General features: G+C 37.1%; 1 protein-coding gene across 2 annotated transcripts in view; it reads right to left on the reverse strand.

Annotated features, from left to right (window-relative positions):
* The window catches only part of SOX6 (SRY-box transcription factor 6), a 359,140-nt gene that overhangs the window by 240,743 nt on the left and 98,213 nt on the right, over window positions 1–20,184 (reverse strand). The window contains exon 1 of one of the 2 annotated variants that reach the window (XM_066551990.1): window positions 13,716–13,861. The exons of the other annotated variant lie outside the window; for it this stretch is intronic. The gene's annotated coding sequence lies outside the window, so the exon portion shown is untranslated. Of the gene's footprint in view, window positions 1–13,715; window positions 13,862–20,184 lie in introns of those variants that run through there. 2 annotated transcript variants of the gene reach the window in all.

The raw sequence follows: 20,184 nt of genomic DNA on the forward strand, positions 1-20,184 counted from the left end.
CTGCACTATGTTCTGCTCTGCCATCCATAGAGGCCAAGTTGCATGCACTGGGCACAGTTTTGTCACTGCTTTGGGGAGACCGTGGAGTGAGATGTACAATATTGACCAAGTGGTCTCACTGAAGTTATCGCTGATCTAAAAGATAAGATAAGGAGTTCATTACGTATTCCCTGCTCTCACAGAAAGCACCATTTCCAGGTCCAATGGGTCACTTATCACCTCCTTTGAGGCCTATAGCTGCCCTTCTAATAAGATTAACAAAAAGAGATCTCAGCGCTCAATAAATAGTTAGCTTGGGTAGAAAAAAAAATATATATATATATAAATTCCAGAATATAACTTCTTTTGACTCTGAGGAGACAGAACATAGATCTGTTAACTGAGCCTAAGAACAAAATGAGAAGTCCCTTGTAAATCTGGACTTATACACACATGAACACGTGTGTGCAGATACATAAATGTATGTGTCCACATGTACATATCTTTCTTACGTACATTTATTATATATTGTATTCAAGCCCTAACTGTGCAAAGAGAATGTGATCCATCCTTGGGCCTTTTTTTTCCCTGTGCCCTGTTGTCCAGATGTAAGCTATGAAACACATCCAAGTTCCTTAGAACGGGGAGTGTCGAGCCAGGCAGTTCAGGCTGAGCTGTTCCAGTTATCACTCCATTGAAAACGAAAAACAAATTCAAATAACAGAGGCTGTGTTTGATTCTGGATCTTTCTGGGTTTTCTTTCTCTAGTTCCCACCCCCACAGTCTCACCTCTCTCCTACCCTTCCCTACTTACCATAAAGTTATGATGCCCTTTGCTATAATAATGAATGGAATTCCCAGATTATTATTTTAGGGGCTTAACCGATTCTCAGTGGTTTTCATGTGTTTAGCACTTATACAAAGAGGCTTTTTCATATGTCTTTCAGCAAATATACAAATAGGCTTGGAGTCAGTATCCATTTTAATAGTTTCACCAGATAGTCACATTTATTTTCAGAGATTTTTTTTTTTACTCATTGCATTTTTGCATCACTCTGCAATGCAGCTGTACTACACATCCAACTACAGACCTGGACCTGGCACCAGCAGGCAGAATATCTCCATCCTTAAAGTAATGTTTTTATACAAAGATTTATACCTGCACAATGCTCATTGCATAAAACTCTAAATGGATATAAGAGCAAGACTGTTGGAACCTCTCCTCCTCTTCTCTGTGTTATTTATTTCCAAGTAATCTCAGCTGAGAGCTGTCACGATGGCCAATTTTATATTGGACATTTTTCCCAATACAGATGTGCAGCTATTTGCCTTTCCTTTACCTCTCTGTAAATGCCACATGGACAGAAATCATTGAGTCACCAGATCATACGTTTATTTTTCTGATATATTATGCTGTTTGATGTCATGTTGACATGTAATTGATGTTGGTTTTGCTTTTTTTTGGTCTTTGCTTTGTTTCTTGGTTTCAATAAAAAGAGAATTTAAAAAAGGCTGTAGAGTGATGACTTAAGGCACTGACAGACATGAACATAGTATGCATCTCTTTTATGATGTGCTGCTGAGTAAATGGGTATATTTCTAGCTTTAGATAACATATAGGAGACCTCTGAATTTTTACTGTATAGTGAAGTATTTGTACAAGCCTAGCCTATAACCTCAAAAGAACTCCTTTCACTCACAAGAAGTACATACAGAACGTGTTTTCAATAAGGGCTTAACCCATGATTTAAGAGTCAATAAAGAAAGATTTTCCATAAAGAAATGGGAAAGCAACAATAGAAATAAAATACAACATACCAAAGATTAAATATGCTCCATCAGCACAACAGTGTCTTTGTACAGTAAAGAGCAGAAGGGGATGATTAATAGTAAAATGGTATATATGTCAAAAGAAAAATAAATGCAATTTAGACAAAGTACACACTTATTAACAGAGAACATCATTTACAGTTATTCAGATGGGAGGAAGGCAAGGATGAAACTAGCAGAGAATCTATTTCACAACGTGAAGTCACATTCATCTTGGTTCAGGCTTCCCCCCCCTCTACAGCTGCAAAATAAAAATACTGGTGAAATCCTTGCTGATATAAAATTAATGCCTAAGTACCCAGCAACTTCAGCAGAATCAGGATTTCACTCAAGATATTTTAAGGTGCAGCTTTACTAGGCAGGCCTCATGGATCACCAGTGGGAATGGGTGCACACTTCCCCCTGGTTCCCACTGCAGTCACCACCAGCTCCAACAGCCTTGGCACCAGAGCTTCCTAAAGGGGACCCGAGGCTGTGGAGTGCTTCCCACCCATCCTCCTTCTGAATGGTCAATAACAGGGGCAAGAGATGCCTGGGGCTCTCCCCGGTGCCTTTACCAGGCACTGGATTTTGGGACATGGGGAGGAAAGCAGGGATGGAGGCACTTTAAAACAAGCCCAGAGACCTGGTTAAGCTTAAACCAGTGAAAGACAGATTAAGGCGCCTGATGGACCAAATGTCTGCCCAGCACCTACCAGAAAGTTGTCACCTAAGACCAACTGAAAGGTTGAACAGGAATTAGTCCAGCATGGCAATATAGTATGAGAAGATTTTGGGAATGTCTCCTCTAGATTTGCCAGCAAGTTCATGAAAACAACGGATGCAAACTTAGTATTTCAAACATCCCAAGTTTTGAGCTAGAAAGATAGAAATATGCTATCAGCTCGTAACACTCTCTGCAGAACCACAGGGCCCCCTGAAGGTGCCCCAGCAGTGTGCCAGTCCAGCCTGTTTGTGGAAAACACCTTCCACAATGAAATGGAATTACCACTAAATATATTAAAAATGGGAAAGTACAAAACAGAAAGAAAATGACCATTTTATTCTGCATGCAGAAAACACTCTATAGGAGATCTCCATAAACTCTGCCCACAGTGCTCTAATATTTCCAAATAAACCAACACAACATAAATATGTTTTTACAAGGCAGGGAAGAAAGGTAAATTTTAAATGAAGAACAAAGTTTGGAGAAGTTGCAAATAAAAAGACAACAAAGTTTAAAATATAAATTTTTGTTCCATATTAATTCTAGAAATTTCTACCACTGCTACTTTGTGTACATAGTTACACACAAAATGGGAAAGAGAAACAGAAGGGTTATAACTCCCCCAATAATTACCTGGGAAAGAGCCTTACTCTCCTGATATATGGTCTCAATAGAAACCAGACATGGAATTAAAGCCTATATTTCTTAATATGGGTGGGTTTAGAGCACATGAGACAGAAACATGGTCAAAGTGGTAGATCTGAAATATACTTCTCAAAACACCCGTTCTCAGAGCTCCTTTTCAACTACCTCTCTCAAAATCGTAAGATGTCCCAAAAATATTTTGATTATTGTCTCATCTTTGCTGTGTGACCCTTGCAGAAATGATTCTTTGCAACTCTGGCAAGTTTCTTTCTCTACCACTTTTGTGAAATGAATGACTCCTTCGATTTGCAAGGAAGTTCTCAGGCTCTCTGCATTATAGGACTATTATTATCAGAACTCATTGAGCTCTTGCTGTGTTCACAGATTTAAATCTGAAAGCCAGAAATTATAAACATATACCTCATTCAAGATAGAACACGCAAGCACACATTATACAAATTATTTCTGTAGTGTACATTATAGCTACAAAAAGAATGACATCAGAAAACTTTATTAGCATCAGACAAGAGCCTCAAATCCTAAAATCAGCTCACACAATTTCTCTTTTTCTAAACTCCCTTTGATTTTTTTGCCTATTAAAGCCAATTGCTATACAAGTTAATGCTTGATGCTCTTGAAGTCACACAGAAATTTACCCACCATGTTACCCTGATATAACATTCTATATGGCAGTTCAATGGAACACCACAGACACCACCTATTTGTTGCCCAAATTGCCTGACATCCTATCATTTTAATCCCAGTTATCAATGGTCTTCATGATTTTATACTTTTTGAAAACAGGTATTTCTGCACCTTCTAACTTGAAGGTTGCCTGCACTGCAGGACATGAATGGAAACATTTAAACAGAAATGCTCCAATGTATTCCCAGCAAGAAAAAAAAAAATCACCAGAAAGTTAATAGAACTTGAAACTTCACTGAGCATTCCCACTTTCTAAGATTTTAGGTGTAAAACAGCACTGTATCAACAAGGCCAAGAAATTCTCTCTATGAATGAAAGAGTTGGAATACATGAACAGGTGAAAGAAATACATAAGAATGAAAGGTATAAAAGGAGAGAAAACTGTAATTACATCATGAACAAAGTCAATAAAGAAGTAACTCCCTATCCCCCCTTCAAAATCCCAGAGTAGTATATAAATTATTTGCAACATTATTATCACCACAATACACATTTTATTACCAATCCATTCCCTGTAATTCTAAGAACTATGAAGTAAATGGTGATTCCCACAAAAGCATGCATCTAAATTACACACAATAGTCTCACTAAAGAGTATCCAGGCCTTTAGGAAAGTTCCAAGGAGGTGATCTGATTTCAATCCTGTCATACTTTTAAGCAAATGTAGATTGACTTAAAGTAAACATTGCAGGAGGGAGCTCATGCTCTAGGCTTCACCAAGCAATCAGCAAGGCATCTGACACGCTACAGAAAACCTGCAAAATCCAGCAAATAAATCTTGTAACACCCATTCAGTGCCCTACGAAGCACACAGTGGGGAGCTGACACATTATTAACTGACTGTAATTTTCACAAACTGTAACATACTAAGAGCTTTATGACATACATGTGGTGAAATATATTTTTATCTATTATAAATGCCCCTGTTTTCAAAGCACATTAATCAAGATGCTTCAAATAAATCATTGGGGCATGTTTGTTTTTAAGTTAGGAGCATCAAAAATACTAAATATTACAGTAAGAAGCTATGAGAAAAATCTCCATCTCATGACTTCACTCTAAGAAAATCACAAGCTTTTGATGATGCAGTAGTTATGTGTAAAACAACAAAGGGACTGACTTGAGCAACAAAAAAGATAAACTTGGAACAGGCAATTGTCACAAAGAGGTGCTTCCCTTGAGTGTGGGGTTTTCAACTGCACTATATTTTTATACAAACTTGCTTAAACTCTCCTCTTCAATGAAAGTAAATCCACAAGGGACAATGCAGGTTCCAAGGAAGCTCTAATGCCATCCAGAGGGAAATAATTGAAGATGATATGACACAGACATCAACTCTCAGCCAAAGCATCTTCCCTTTTGCCTTGGTGAGGATTTATACAACTTTACAGAGACAAACCTCACCTGTCTCTCTCAGGAACAGCAGAAAGCACTCCTGCAAGTGACAGATCACTGGCTTTTGAAGCCTTACATTGTTCTGCCACACACAGGAATAACTTGAGGTCCCAAAGGTTCATAGAAGAAAATGGAACCTTGCCAACTCTCATTACTGCCTGCCAACCTGTAGATAATCTTCTTGTACTGTACTTCATCTGATACTTTCACATTTACAGCCCTTTACAATGCTCAGCAGTTTCTATTTAAATAGAAGTAGACAAGATTAAAAAAAATAAACCTAAAGTAGAAAATACAGGCTAGATGTGAAAACTGAGAGCATTTTCCTCACTATTGTCCATTATTCTTTAATGTATCATTCTCTTTCTGCATGTAGGCCAAAAAAATAAATCCAATGTAAACACAAAAGGCAAATACCTTTTGAAGGCCAAGCAAATATTTGAAAAGCAAAAAAGAGATTCTGCTTTTATCTCCAGATCACCCTACAATTTAATGGTTAGTGGAGGAGGGGGTTCTTTTCTCCTTTCTTTCTTCTTTTTCTTTTTCTCTTTAGTTCAGGGAATGCAGCAGGGGCAGGTCCACACCTCATATCTCACAGAATGGCTATCAACCTATAAACCAGAATAATAGGATAACAAAGGTTGGGTAGCTATGCCATGTTTGTAATAGAGGGAAAAATTGGCACTATCCAAAGCCATAAGGCAAAAAACCAATGTATTAAAAGTCTTGATCCAGTATTATTTCTAAATTATGAAAATTACATGCCTGACCTTGTAATCTGATGTCTAAGTTATGAGCAAAGTGCAGATGCCTGTATGAAGCTTAATGGTCTTTATGAGGTTTCATGAAATTAAATTATAACCACTCCATGGACTTGAGAGAGTGACTTGTGTCTTCAGCCATGACAATGGTACTAAATAGAACTGAAGAGCAAAAAGGAAAGATTATCTGCAAACTAAAATGGTAAAGCCAGCAAAACATTACCAGTGAGTCCACAATCACCTAGCAGGAAGAGCAAATGACTGACAGTTTTCCAAAAAGTTTTTAGGTGGGTATAAATCTGTTAATTTATACCCAAAATGGAACAAAGCCCACTTTTTTTTTTTTTTTGGAACCTTAATACTAGTCCATGATTCTGAGGTCACCACAGAACACAAATGTACAGTAGTTCAATAATGGTACACTCAGGCCAATAGCAAATCTCTACCAATCACACACAAATCCCAGAAATTCCACAAAAACTCTGTATCACATAATGAGAATCAGTGCTTTCTTAAATTGTATGTAAAAAAATCCCTAAATTATCATTAAAATAAAGCCATCAGTGGTAATGTTATTAAAAAAAATGGTGCAACTTTTGGGGTTAATCACTTGTCCACTGACTTCAAGAATGAAGGAAAACATTTCATATAGGTTCAAGCTGTAAAGTACATGTACCTTATTATCTTTTACAGGACAGAAAAGTGATAAACACTTCTTATAATTAAAGAAGTCTGATCAGCAAAGCAGGATGAATACTAGAAAACAGAATTAATACTTGCTTAATCTTGTAAGAAACAAAGCTATTAAAAAACCCTATTTTCCAGCAAACACAAAAAATCTAATTAGGCATCTGAAAGCTATTTTGATTAGGTTAATTTTCAGTTTTCACAATATAATATCATATTAGAAGATGATGGTATTCTACAGAGGACAGTAACAGAAACAATGAGAAAGGGAATTATGTTCCAGACAACTACATCAATTAGGAGACAGAAGCCCTCCATAGACTACTACAGATATTGCCACAAAGGTACTTTTTAAAGATTTTTCTCCTGAACTCTTTCTTAAAATAAAAAAGATTAAACAGATTTTTTTTTTAATTGGCAAAGTATCTCTACAATCCCTAAACACCACTTTAATATCATCTTAGCTAATAATTAAACATGTACAATGTCCAATCCTCTATTTGTTTAATTATAGAAATCCTGCAAGTGCAAGGTAGAACACAGGGATGGCCACGCTAAAACTGACCCATGCATAACACAAATAAAACTCCTACAAATGGCCTGGAAGAATCATCAGCACTCTCAAGTACTCCTGATATTATCAAGTAATTCTCAAAAATTTTTGCTGATAGTGTATTAGTTCTCTAGATTATAGAATTACATGGAAGACAGTATTTTTAAGGAAGTGTGAAGCTTTGTGCAAATATTAGTATGAAAATCCCACAGGGTATTACTGTGCACTTGTACATTCATGACCATTAGATGCACATATATGTTTAGCTATGTATTTGCATATGTAGAATGCATATAAATAATGGATGAAAGGGACTTGTATCTCTGTGTGTATGTATTTGTGTGCATGCTTATGTACACAGATACATAAATATGGAGGTAAAAGTTCTCTACCCTGCATATAATTATATGTTGTTCAGACTGACACACCTATACATAATATGGATGGAATTCACTATGCTAATTGTTAGTATTGAGAACTACAGTAATTGATATAATGCTCGCTCACAAATTTTCTAAAGCAGGGATCTCTTCCCACTCTGGTTCTAAAAACAATATTACAGATTCACAAAGCTATGAATTTTTTTAATAGCAATTATTTTGTCTTTCAATTGCCACTGTATGATTTAGTCTCTAGATTTGGTAATTTGATATAATGCTCATTCGCTTGGTAATATTGTATCAGTCAACCCATTTGGTGTAGTTTTAACAATTTTTGAAGAGGTATTTTACCATACTAGCACATTTTTTATACTAAAATGGTTGCTTCACTGCTGGAGCTAAGGAAGTAAAATCAGATCACCCTTGATAAATTAAAATTTCTCAAACTTATATGTTCATCTGTGACCTAAGGCATGTTGATTATACCCTTAAAAGATAATGAATGGTATGATAGGGGAAAAAAAAACATTTATAAAAAGGCTCAATAATTTATTTGCTGGTATCCAGCTTTCATTCTAATTTATTCCCTGAAAACTTCAGTTTTAGGAAAATGCTAAAGTGACATTTCTCATGCAATGCAGAAATTATTAGTGATACTAGTAGATGAAGTAGTCACTTTTATTCATTACTCTCTCTGAGAGAAAACAAAAGAAAAAGAAAACAAAACAGCCCATAGCAGAGAGCAGGAGACAGAGGACCCAGTGACTCTGGATTCCAAGTCAGATCTGTAGGGTGCAGAAGAGAATAACCCTAATGAAGTCCATATACTATCTTTAGAACTATATCAGTACAGCTCAAAGCAGACTCTGATCTCCCTGAAACACAAAGCTGCTATTACTGATTATTGTTTTAGTTGACTTCGACATCAATTCCAAAACTTAGCTCTTTCTTTGCAATAGGAAGTCCAGGCAAGTATGCACTGAATGCCTAGATCTGAACCCTGACAAGCCAGGGAGGCTTATTATTCTGCTGCTTATAACACAGCAGCTCCCTTCCTAATAGGCATTTAGAACAAAACAATGTTTCTCTCCTGCAGGGTTTTATTTGGCCTTTAGATTAAACAACGCTCTAGGTCTGTAATCAGGTTTACCAGACAGTTGTCACGGGGTCACCAGCAGCTACTTTGTTTTCCCTCAGCACTGTGCTCTCTAAGGTGGTGAGAGTGTTAAACAGACTACAGCTGATGGGAAAAGTAGAAGGATGAACCAACAGCGCCCTAAAAATTATTTTTCCAAAGGAAAAGCAGTCTATTGAAAAATCACAGACAAGAGAGATTCAGTATAAACACTAGTAAACCATATGCATTACCTCAATAAATGCTAAAAGCCTACCCTGGTAAAGCAAGAACAAGGACATTTGATATTTAGCTCACATTTTTCATGCAAAAAGCGAGGTGTATGCTTGTACATGTGGCTTTTTAAAATCCAAGTTAATATGGAGGTAGAACAATTCTTTAAATTGAAACTAGACAAGCACAGTCCTGATGAAAACTTTGCTTTGAAAAAAAAAAAGAGCATAAACAATTAGGATCTGGCTACTGCAATGCTCCCTGAGGTTTAAACACATGTAAAATGCCAGGAATTGCACATGAGCATAAACTATTAGACAGCAGACAAACTCTTAGATATTTTTTACTTTATCCATTCCTGTTCAGAGGCAGAAAGGCCAAAAGGATGTGCAGCTGAAGCGCCCAGCTTTGGCCTTCTCCCAGCACCACAGAGTTTGCTTGCTTGACCTACTGAAGCAGAAAGTGCCCTGAAAAATCTCCACTTTGTTCTGAACACCCCTGTTTGCCTCCAACACTGAACACCTGCACATCACAACCTCATCAGTAAGGTCTGTAAAGAGACCCATTTGTGGGAAAACAGTCTGCTGTCCTTTGGCTCTCACAAACTTGGGTGATTACAGTTAAAGTAAATTTGCTGTGGGTTTTGTCTTGGTTGCTTGTTTTTGTGTGTGTTTTTTACTACCATTAAAACATTTGGCCTAAAGACCACAGAATAATTAATAACTACACCAACACTGATTTGGAATTGGAAAGAAATGCCAGCAGATTTTCCTCTGGCATCTATAAAAATGCACCCAAAAACTGTGTAGTAAAGACAGGGGATTACATTTTACAGTTCTATGGATGTTATGTGCTATCATCGACTACAGCCACAGAACTCTAGTCAGAAGGTGAAAAATGACACGTGTTGGATTGCTCCAGGATTTAGTAGCTGAAAATAAAGTGTTTTTGAGAATACACTGCTTCATGAGTATGTCTTTTTAAAAAACTACTGGACTATGCTGGGTGTAATAAGGAACACATGTAACTCCTACTTCAGATCAGGAAAAAAAAAGGAAAGAAAATGTTTTCCTTTAGCAGCATGTGATTCAATTAACTCTTTAAGCTCTCCTCTTTTTGCAGCTGTTGAAAATATAATTGTTTTCCAAAAGACAGCAAAAATGATAGCCCCAAAGGCAAAATGAAGTCTTATATGATTTTCCTCTGTTATCAGACATGGATCAAGCACTAATAAACACCTATACATCTAAACAGCTTTTTTGAAACACATGGAACATTACAGAGTTTGCAGAAAGCAAAACCCACAAGACACTAGGCCTGTTTTATTCTGATATTTAGGTTGGGTAAGTTCAATTTGTTTTTTCAGCCCTAGCATTTTGCAATTTATTTTCTTTTAGGAGAGTTCTGTGATTCTATATTCTCTCTTTAATATCTCATAGAGATAGACACCTGTATGCAAAGCTACAAAAATGCCCTGAATTTGTCCTTTTTCCATGACACAACTGCTATATAATTTTATATCTGACCACTTGATGCTGCAGATGCTCTATAAGGACTCTGTGAAAGCTGGAGTTGCTCTTGAGCTCTTTTGGTAACATTACAGCCTGAAGCAAGGCTAAGCACCACCTGCACCATATTTATCTACTTGTCTATGAAAGACTTTCCCCCTCATTGTGTGGATAACTGACCTTAGCCATAGCTAATAAGACATGAGCTTCCTTGAACTATGCAGCTTTACACTGAATCTTATAAAACACCTCAGTGTTATCCATATAGCTTCACTGAGCTCCTAATGACCTGAAACACATTCTTCTCTCCAGTACTGTCACCACAGACAAGGTGTGCTCCAAGAAACAAAAATAACCTGGCCCAAACTTTGCTTTGGCCATCTGTTTGTGTAGACAAGCTTCTTCCTGGCTACTATCAGGTTGCTATAAAGTAGAGAATCAAGCAACATATAGATATTTATGCTCCACCCTCCGCACCATCTCAGCGTACTGCACCAACCATGTCATGGCAAGAATGGCTTGCTTGCTGCAGGCTAACTGCTTCTGCAGCCTTCCCTGAGTGCAGCTGTGTTTCCAGATGTCTGTCTAGTTAGTCAGGGACCTCTGGAGCTTCATCTCTCCTCGACATTATGCCTTTAAACAGGTTGGGATCTACACAGTCTGCATTGAAGAAAATACAATTTTACTTAACATGAACACCCTGCTCAGTCAAACTAGTTCCAGTAAATCAGATGATGTTCTTATCAACCTATTCCAGACATGTCTAACTTTTTTGGTTGGGTTTTTTTTTTCCTCCTCTTTTTTTCCTGTAATACACAACTGAGAACAGGAACTGGCACAAAAGCAGTGGTGCCCAGCTAAACTGCCTTGTAGGGGGACATTTTTCCCAAGTTACACTATTGTGTTGTTGAAACAAGTCACTGGAAAGGACACAAAAACCCCAGTTTCTGCTTGATATCTTTTGTTTCTATCTTTTGCTTAAGAACATTACTTTTATCCCAGTTGATATAAATAATAATAATTAAAATAACAGCTAATTTACACTGGTTTGTAGCTGAGGGGGATCAAGACTGTTTCTGTTCATTTGCTGGTAGTGTTTGATGATTTAGGATTCTGTCAATAAGCTAATGCTTACAATTAATTTTAAAATGAACCAGTTGAACCAGTACAGTGCTAGAGCTCAAGTTTCAACTACATATATACATGAAATAAAATAAATCCTGAAGTACTACTTCAAAATCCAACCAATTTGTCTAATTTGTGGGTTAGTACACACATAAGTAATATAATCACCTTAATCATTCCAAATAAGCACACAGAGAGTTTCATTTTGTGTTTTACTTTTTCCCCAACAGCTCTATACTAGTTGTTCCTGATGATGTTCCAAGCAGAGCATTCCTAAGAGTCACTCGTGCAGGAAAACAGTTGAGCTAAACTCAAGTTGCCAGCTCTTTTCTAATTTTAAGTTTAGCTCTCCCATTCTGAAGGAAGCACTCCTCTCCAATACTAGTTAAAAGAGCTTATCTAATTTAACTTTCATTTTTTCCTTAAACATCTGGGAAATTTCATTTCTCTAATCAGTTTCTTACTTTCCTCCACTAATTACAATCTTGTTTTTTCTACGTATATCATTTCCTGTGTGATAATTTTTTCATCATTGGGTTTCTTGCTCTTTATATATTTCCTAGATGCCGATGATCAAACTGGGAAAATGCAGCTTATTTACGTTGTCCCCGTTCTTCCTTAAAATACTCAGCTAAAATGTGCCTCCGGAAGCTATTTGCCTCTATGTATATCTGAATATTTAGCATGGCTCCCAAAACGCCCTGATATTTGTTGCCCTGACAGCTCAGTCATCAGCAAATTCTAGGACTTTAGTTTACTCTAACGTGGTGAGACACTCTTCAGAGGACTTGGCCACCAGCTGTCCCTGTGCTCAGGAGGCCAAAGTCACACGCGATAAAATGACGCTGTCAGACAAACGCCACTTCTCCCTTTCACTTTCCCACTGCCTCTTCTTCCTTTCTCTTTCTCCTTTGCCTTAGGCCATATCTTATTCCCATTCCCAAAATTAGAAGGTCTCTTCTTCCTTTCTCTATGGGTCATGAAAAGTTACCCCATAGAACTACATTGCTAGAGGGGCTCAGCCTTCAAATTTGGAATACTTTAGGTTTTATCCATGTTTTCCCTCTTGTATCACCACAGCCCTCTGAGACAGCTTTCAGGCCATTTCATACATAACAGGCTAAAATCTGGACTCTCTTTCACCAAGGCAGATACTGCAGTCACATCGTGTACATACTGAATTTCATTCTACAAGCAAATCAGGATTTTTTTAAGTGCTACTAATTGAAGTAACAGCACACAACTAGGAAAAGTTATCGAATGCTGAAGACAGACTTCCTAGTTTCCACAGTACTAGACTATCATCTAACACTTTTACAAAGCTCCTATAATAAGCTAAATAGTAAAGACTACATTGAAAAACATAAATGTTTATCATATCTATATATTAGTATCAGGGGCAGAAATTTAAAAGTTTTCCCAAGATAGGGCTTTGAGCTTTTTAAAAGAATTACCAAAAATTACGAGATTGTCTTCAACTAACCTAATCGTTTCATTTGCATTTCTCTGTATAAACAAAGTGGAATGTTTACCAAACATCCATTTTCTTCTAACCCCAGATCATAGATTTTTGAAACCCCACCAAAAAAAACCAAAAACTTTTAACAAACAAAAATGCGTTCACAATACCAAAACAAACATAAATAAATAATTCCTACAGTGTGAAAACTGAAATCTAATAACTCTGAATGAAAGAGCTCTGCAACATAAAAGTTCCTGTAAACCCCCACAGTATGTCCAAGCATGACTAAAGACAGACTTACATAATCTATTAGCTTGCAATTGCAAAGGACTCCTCAGGTTTTGTAATCAGTTCTCACCCTTAACCGCAAACCAGGAAAGAATTGTAATGATATTTCACAGCTACATACATTGCGTAGCTCAGAAATATGGCTTAGAAATGTATCTTCTTACCAAAGTTAAACACAAGTTTAATTTCTTTCATTCATTTGAGGAAACTGAGGATCAACATATGCTGTTTCACATGCTGATACTTTAAGTAAAATAACAAAGATTCTTTTAAAAACTAAACTCTCTTATAATGAAAAGCAGAAAGAAAAGATTTTGTTCCTTTGAGAAGATGATTAGCTTACCTGGTTTTGCCATTCCACACCGACAGCCCGAACAATATTATCAGCTCTTCAGGTACTAATTCTTGCTAACTGGAAGGATATTTTCTCTCTTGCTGGATTAATAATCAACTTTCCTGATAGTTCATTTGTAATTCTCTGCTGGTTAACCCTTTGCAGGGCTCCCATTCTGAATGAAGCAGCCTACACTCCTCGGCTCATTGTGATACAAAAATAACAAAACATAGGCTAGCAAATAAATGAGAACTAAAGAGCAAGCTAAAGAGAAAAATTAAGAATATATTACCTTAAAAAACTAAAAGCTTACAAGCATTTAAAACAAGACTTCCTTTCTCTGAAAGACTATAATTACTTAACCTAGTTGCTGGTAAAACAATGCATCAACAACCTGAGAGCTGTAAAGTCCAATGGCTCATACGACTGCAGGCTCCCAGGAAGCCACAGCTCGACCTCTCATCTTCAGCCAGCCAGCAAGTATGACACATGCCTGCCTAATTCTGAAAATAACACCTTTTATTAGTGAATAGTGTGCTGAGAAATTGCCACAGTTATCAGTTTGTGCAAGGCCACCCATCTGTGTTGTCAGAAAGCAAGAGCAAGAGTGGCCAGGAGTAAAAACGAGATAAGAGAGGCCCAGAATAGCCAAAAAAGGGGAGTTCAAATGAGGTCAGAACAGTTTAAGATGGGATACCTAAAAATTATATATAATTTTTATTTTCAAGTGTAACAGTAGTAAATTATATATATGTTATCCATTTCATAAAAATTCAACTCAGCTCTTGCAGCTCTGTTGTGAAATAAGTAAAAATATTCTAAAACAAACCAGGTAAAAGAGTTCAGAGATCTCATATAAGAATGTGGAGCATTCTGGAAATGCTCACCTAAAGAAATTAGTCTTTAGGAGATACGTGATGGACTTTGGGAGGTGCTTTAATTATGGACAGAGGTAAGAGGAAAAGAAAAATAAACTTGTTGCATGGATGACTAAGGCATAATACTACAAAAACAGGGAAATAATAAGAAAGGGGGAAAAATGTCTTTCTGAAAAACAGTATATTGGAGGTTTGGATGCTCTTGTAAAACTATAAGAGATGACAGCTCTATTCACTAACAGAAATGCTTTCCTTATGAACTCTGCTATAGCAGTTTTATTAAATAATATGACAGTAGTTCTGTTTTTCCCTTAAAACAAAGACACACAGTCTCCTAAAGCTTCTGCATAGAGACTTTAAAGATGAGACTTTATCTATTTCCTTTTGCATAAGAGTAGTCCTAGAGCTAATCTATTTTTACACAACTATAGGTCTCTGCTCTCTGTTCAGCAGTACTTAATACATTTTGCTGTAAACTTTCAGCAATATGTGCTGTAGAATTTATGATAAAATGCTGTAAAGTTTTGAAGCTAATTTATTTCATATTTATAGCTAATTTTATTCTGTGTTTGAAGGAAAGCCTTTTAGGAACGCCAATAATGTGAGAAAGCTACAAAACTAAATTTATTGTTAAGTATCACATCAGTGGTACTCCTGGGGACTCCTCTTCATGGGAAGAAAGCTTAAACAACATTTTCTAACACATTGGATTGCTTCCCAGAGATGTGATGGCCTACAGAGGCAGTGCTGAACAAAGCAGGCTGAAATAGTAAGTCTGTAAACAACCCTCTTCAGAGGATGGCCACAAATAAGTGCAACTTTGTTTAATAAAGGCGAATAATAGTTATCTTTTGTTCTGTAGTAGGTGCATTATCTTTCTCTCCTGTTCCACCTGACTAAACTGGTAGTATCTTTTCTATCACCTGACTGAGTAGTTGGCTGGAAATAATGGGACGAAACAATCCACTATTGTTACAAGAGACAATGACCTTTCATGTCCTTGGAGCTCGCCGTGACCTTTCATCTTTCCTATCCTCCAATGGTCTCCTCTAACAACTAAAACTGCACCCTGTTAGGCTGAATTCCAGATTGTCATAAAAAGCCCCTTCCTTTCGAAACAAAACCAATTTTTACACCAAGGTGGTGGAGAAACACAGGTCCATTGTTCCCGCACAGATGGAAGTTAGAGTTACTAAGGCAACAGCTCTAATCCCTCTTTTTACCACCTTTTTCACATCATTGGCCTATCAAGTGTGCTACCTTTTAACTCATAAGCTCAAAAGCTGGTAGTCTAACTGACTGCCCTAATTAGCTATGATTTTCACAGTACAGACAACATGATGAGCTAATCGAAATTTGCAAAATAATGACGTACCTCCAGCAAATATTCCTCCTCCTGAGGCCCAGTCTTAGAATAACAATAATGAGACCATTATTAGAGGAGGGCATTAAAATGCTGCACTGCTGCTAAACAGAGAACTTAATTGTTCTGGTCTTGTCCATTGAATCAACAACCTATTGTTGTGGACTTGAAAAATAAAGGACTGGAGAATGGGTGCCATAATGATTGGTCTGTGCTGCCATACCAGCACTCTGTAGAATTGTTTTCCTTTTGAAACCTTTGATGGACTAGTAGTTTTGTTTAAAAGTAATATAAAAGCCAATTGTCTGGATAAAAAGTCCTATTTATTGAAATCTTTAGAAGCAGTTGCATGGATTTGTTCATGACCCCCAAGATAAAAACATAGGGACCATAATAATGCTATTTGTGGCGACCACTGCCTGTAGTGACAGTGCTTGTAGATAACGCTGTCCTGTCTGGCTACTGCAAAAGGAAGGAAGGCATTTCCTTTGCAGACAGAAATCACGGCAGAAGGTCAAATAGTGGACAGACCCAATTAATCTGTAAAAATGAGGATGTTTTATTAAAAAAAAAAAAAAGGGGCCAAATAAGTTTGCTCATTTACAATTCAGGGTTTAGGACAAACTGATAACGGTGTCTCTGATCAGTCACAACACAGGGCTCCTTTTTTGCTAATTAGTCTTTAGATATTAAAAATGACAGACCTTATTTTTTTCTTCACCTCTATAGAGTTATACCCTAAATTTTGTCCTTGAGAAACTGAATAATATGCACCTTGAGATGCAGTGACTGAATTGATGCAAATTGTAGCTTACTGTAAGCTTTGGATAGTCTTTATTTAAATCTGGGACTGGGAAGAAGAAACATCTAAAATCTCTGACATGCCTTTTAATCTTGGGGGATTTTTAATTTTTTAGAAACAAGAAACTACAGTTTTTCACAAATGTTTAAAACAAACATGGTCTAGAGAAAAAATACTCTCCCAAATCAAAAAATCATAGTTTTATTACCTAAAAGCATTGTTTATTAACACTATCTCGGATTCCTTTCTTTGCTTTTACTGCAATAGGACAGTTGAAAACATTAACAACAATAGATTTACACTCTGGAATGCAAACTAAAATCAACTCTTATTGGATTTTTATAGTTACGCCTCTTAATGCACCTTTCTACACACAAATTGCTCAAAAATAAGGTATGACTCTGGATGAATATAAACAATGAAAAAACTCTAAAATTTGGGCTTGCAAGAATTTCCATTGATAATTTGCTATTGATTTCAATGGGAAAAAGTTTAGGGTTTAATTTTTGTCATTCCTATCAACATATTTTAAAATCATATTGAGAAAAATGATTGTGAAAAGGGGGAAAAAGTAGGAGAGGAAAACTTAAAGGCTAACCCAAAAGATATTTTCAGCCTTTTTAGGAACTGTTCATAAAATAAAAAACATTCTCACATACATTTGCCGAACACCTTTTCTTTAAACTCCTTTCTTTTGTAAATTGAAAAATGCCTAATATAAAGTAGTATTAAATTGTAAATAAGACCTCTTGCTTCATTCAATCCATGCTTTGCTTCATTTATCTTCATCTTGTTAGGCTAAATTAATTAACAATCTCTGTGTTGCACACTTTCTCTTTTCATTACATCAAATAATGGCCTGGATATGGGAGAAAACCCTCACCACAGGGATCTTGAAACACTACCTTGAGGAAGAGTCTCTTACATATGCATTGCTTTAGCAATATTAACTAGTTGGATGTTATGACATTTATTAAATAGATCCTTCAACCCTTCACTGCTGTAAAATAATTGTTCTGATTTTGTGAGAAACAAAAATGTTTTTTTAAAAAATCAGGGGCTTGCAGATTGTGTTTACTGTTTGTGAGCCACAAGTACTAAAAAAGAAAGAAAATACCTAAATAGCTTTAATCAAATTTTTATTTAATATAAAAAACCTGCAACTTGAATACAATTTCTGGTCAGCCATGTATACAGTCCCAAACATATTAATGTGTCAAATTACTCAAACCAAGTTGCCATATCATCTGTTTGTGAATGTTCTGTATGTAATTAATTGAGTGTCTGAGACAGTTTCATGGGTAAATCTGGTTATTTAGATATTGTAATGGGGAGCAATGTGCTGAACTATTAGGCAAGTTTTCTTCCTTTAACCTACATTATGGCATCTAGAGCAAAAGGACAAAACAGTAAAGCCTTTTTTAATCTCACCCTGATCAAACAACCCTCTTTCTCCAATCACAGCTTTGTGCATGATATCTTTCTGCTAGTGTTTCTTATTTAATTAAAACAGACACTGACAGAAGGACATGGATTAGGACTGTAATGATGCATTTACTTAGATTAATCGGAGGCTCCTTTTGGAGTAATGGCTTAAACAAAGAACAAAAGGAAATTGTTATGAAACAGCCTTTTATCCCAGGCAAAGGTCAAATTATGAGGTTTTTAATTTTGTCAGCCTCTGTTATATTGGACCTTTCTACTGGAACATGAGAAGTGCTTCTCTCCCCTTCGCCCCTGAGCCAAGCCAGTTATTATAATATAGCCATTAAAGCTGCAAATTAAAATGTCTGATTTTAAACCAGGTTGCTTAGCTTTCAAAACCCTCTAATTAGCATGTTGTGCATTGTTGTGAGGGAAAGAAACCTAAAATGCTAATGACCTGCTGCCAGGTGACCACGCTGCTGTGCAAAATAACACAGGCTCATTCAAGGCGTAGCAATACCAATAACACCCAGCTCTTATGAATTACCCAGCTCCAGGTCTGCTCTGCACCACACGTGCTTAAAGAAACAAGAGTGCATCCAGCCAGAGATCAGAGTTCAGCAGTCAGCACAAGGGATTGTTGTATGTTAACTGGGAAGAAGCCTGTGACCATTCAGACACAGAGAGGCAGGAGAAAAACATTTGAAATCGCCATGGGCCAGGTGATAGCTGGGCCAGGCACAGAGAAAAGCACAGAATGGAATATTTTTCCCCTTTCAGGCAGAAGCTACAGATACACTCCTGTATACCTCAAAGCAGACAGCCCCAACTTGCTGTGATAAATTCTGCTTTTGTTCTTTGTTCGCACAGGGGCAGCAACGCACAACAACACTCCAATCACAGGTATATTTTTGCCCTTTCCCAGTTTACTGTCCATGGCAACAAGTTCATTGAACACACAAAATTAGGTTAGATGATGATATTTTCTTAAAATATGCTACAGGAGAAAGTCTGGTAATGTGTCTTCAAAGACTCAAACCAAACAGAAAACACTTCCTTAAACCTCATGGTACTTGAGGCTCTAGGTTTTTGAATATGGGATTTTTAGCAAATTTAATTCACATAAAATTTCAAAAGAAAAGAACCCTCACATTCCAGTGACAAAACAAAGCTTTAAGTAACTTCCTTTTTTCTAAACTGCAGAAATATTCATTAGTCTTCTGTGCCACCAAAACTGTACACAGACCCAGTCCTCCTCCTGCCATGCAGTCCACATCTCTGGCAAGCTGAAATGTCACCCAGCACCCAGAGGAGTACAACCTGACACCAACAAAGAAGCAAAGCTTCGCCTCCAGTGCCAACACTGGGCCCAAACAGCAGCAGCAGCAGACACAGCTGCTCAGCACCACAAATAAAACCATCCTGAAAAGGCCAGAGTCATTAGCAGTCGAGATTAACCCCACTTGACCTGCTTTTTACCAACAGTTGAGGGAAAAACTACTTTCTCTGTAACTTGACATCTTCGCCACAAAGATCGCGGCCCAAGTCCTTCCAGACATACCAGCACAGCGTTGACAGCGTTCCTCGGGGGTCACACTAGTAGGAAGTTGGATAAGATGTTGAACAGCTATGCTGGCCTTGATGTCTGCTCACTCCCAGAAATCTCCTGCCTTTCTCAAGTGATCCCTAATTGACGGTTAAGGGACAAAAATTGACTGCCAAGTGTCTTTTCAGTAATTTTTAATCCTTTGTTGCATTATATTTTACTTACAAGTTCATCAGCCTGTAGGGAAGTTACTGTGTCAATTCAATTCCCAGTGTCCCCAAAACTGCTACTCAATGAAAAACACAATCCAATTCCTTTCCAGATAAATTACCAGGTGACCAGGTTAAGCAAATTAAACCCTGTGGTCCTTTATATATTATCATCTCAAACCCATGTGTCAACACTCTGTAGTGCTTGTCTTCTTTTTACACAGATTCTGCCACATTTTTGCCACTATACTCCTG

The sequence above is a fragment of the Molothrus aeneus genome, chromosome 6 (genome assembly GCF_037042795.1).
Source record: "Molothrus aeneus isolate 106 chromosome 6, BPBGC_Maene_1.0, whole genome shotgun sequence".
Taxonomy (NCBI): Eukaryota; Metazoa; Chordata; class Aves; order Passeriformes; family Icteridae; genus Molothrus; species Molothrus aeneus.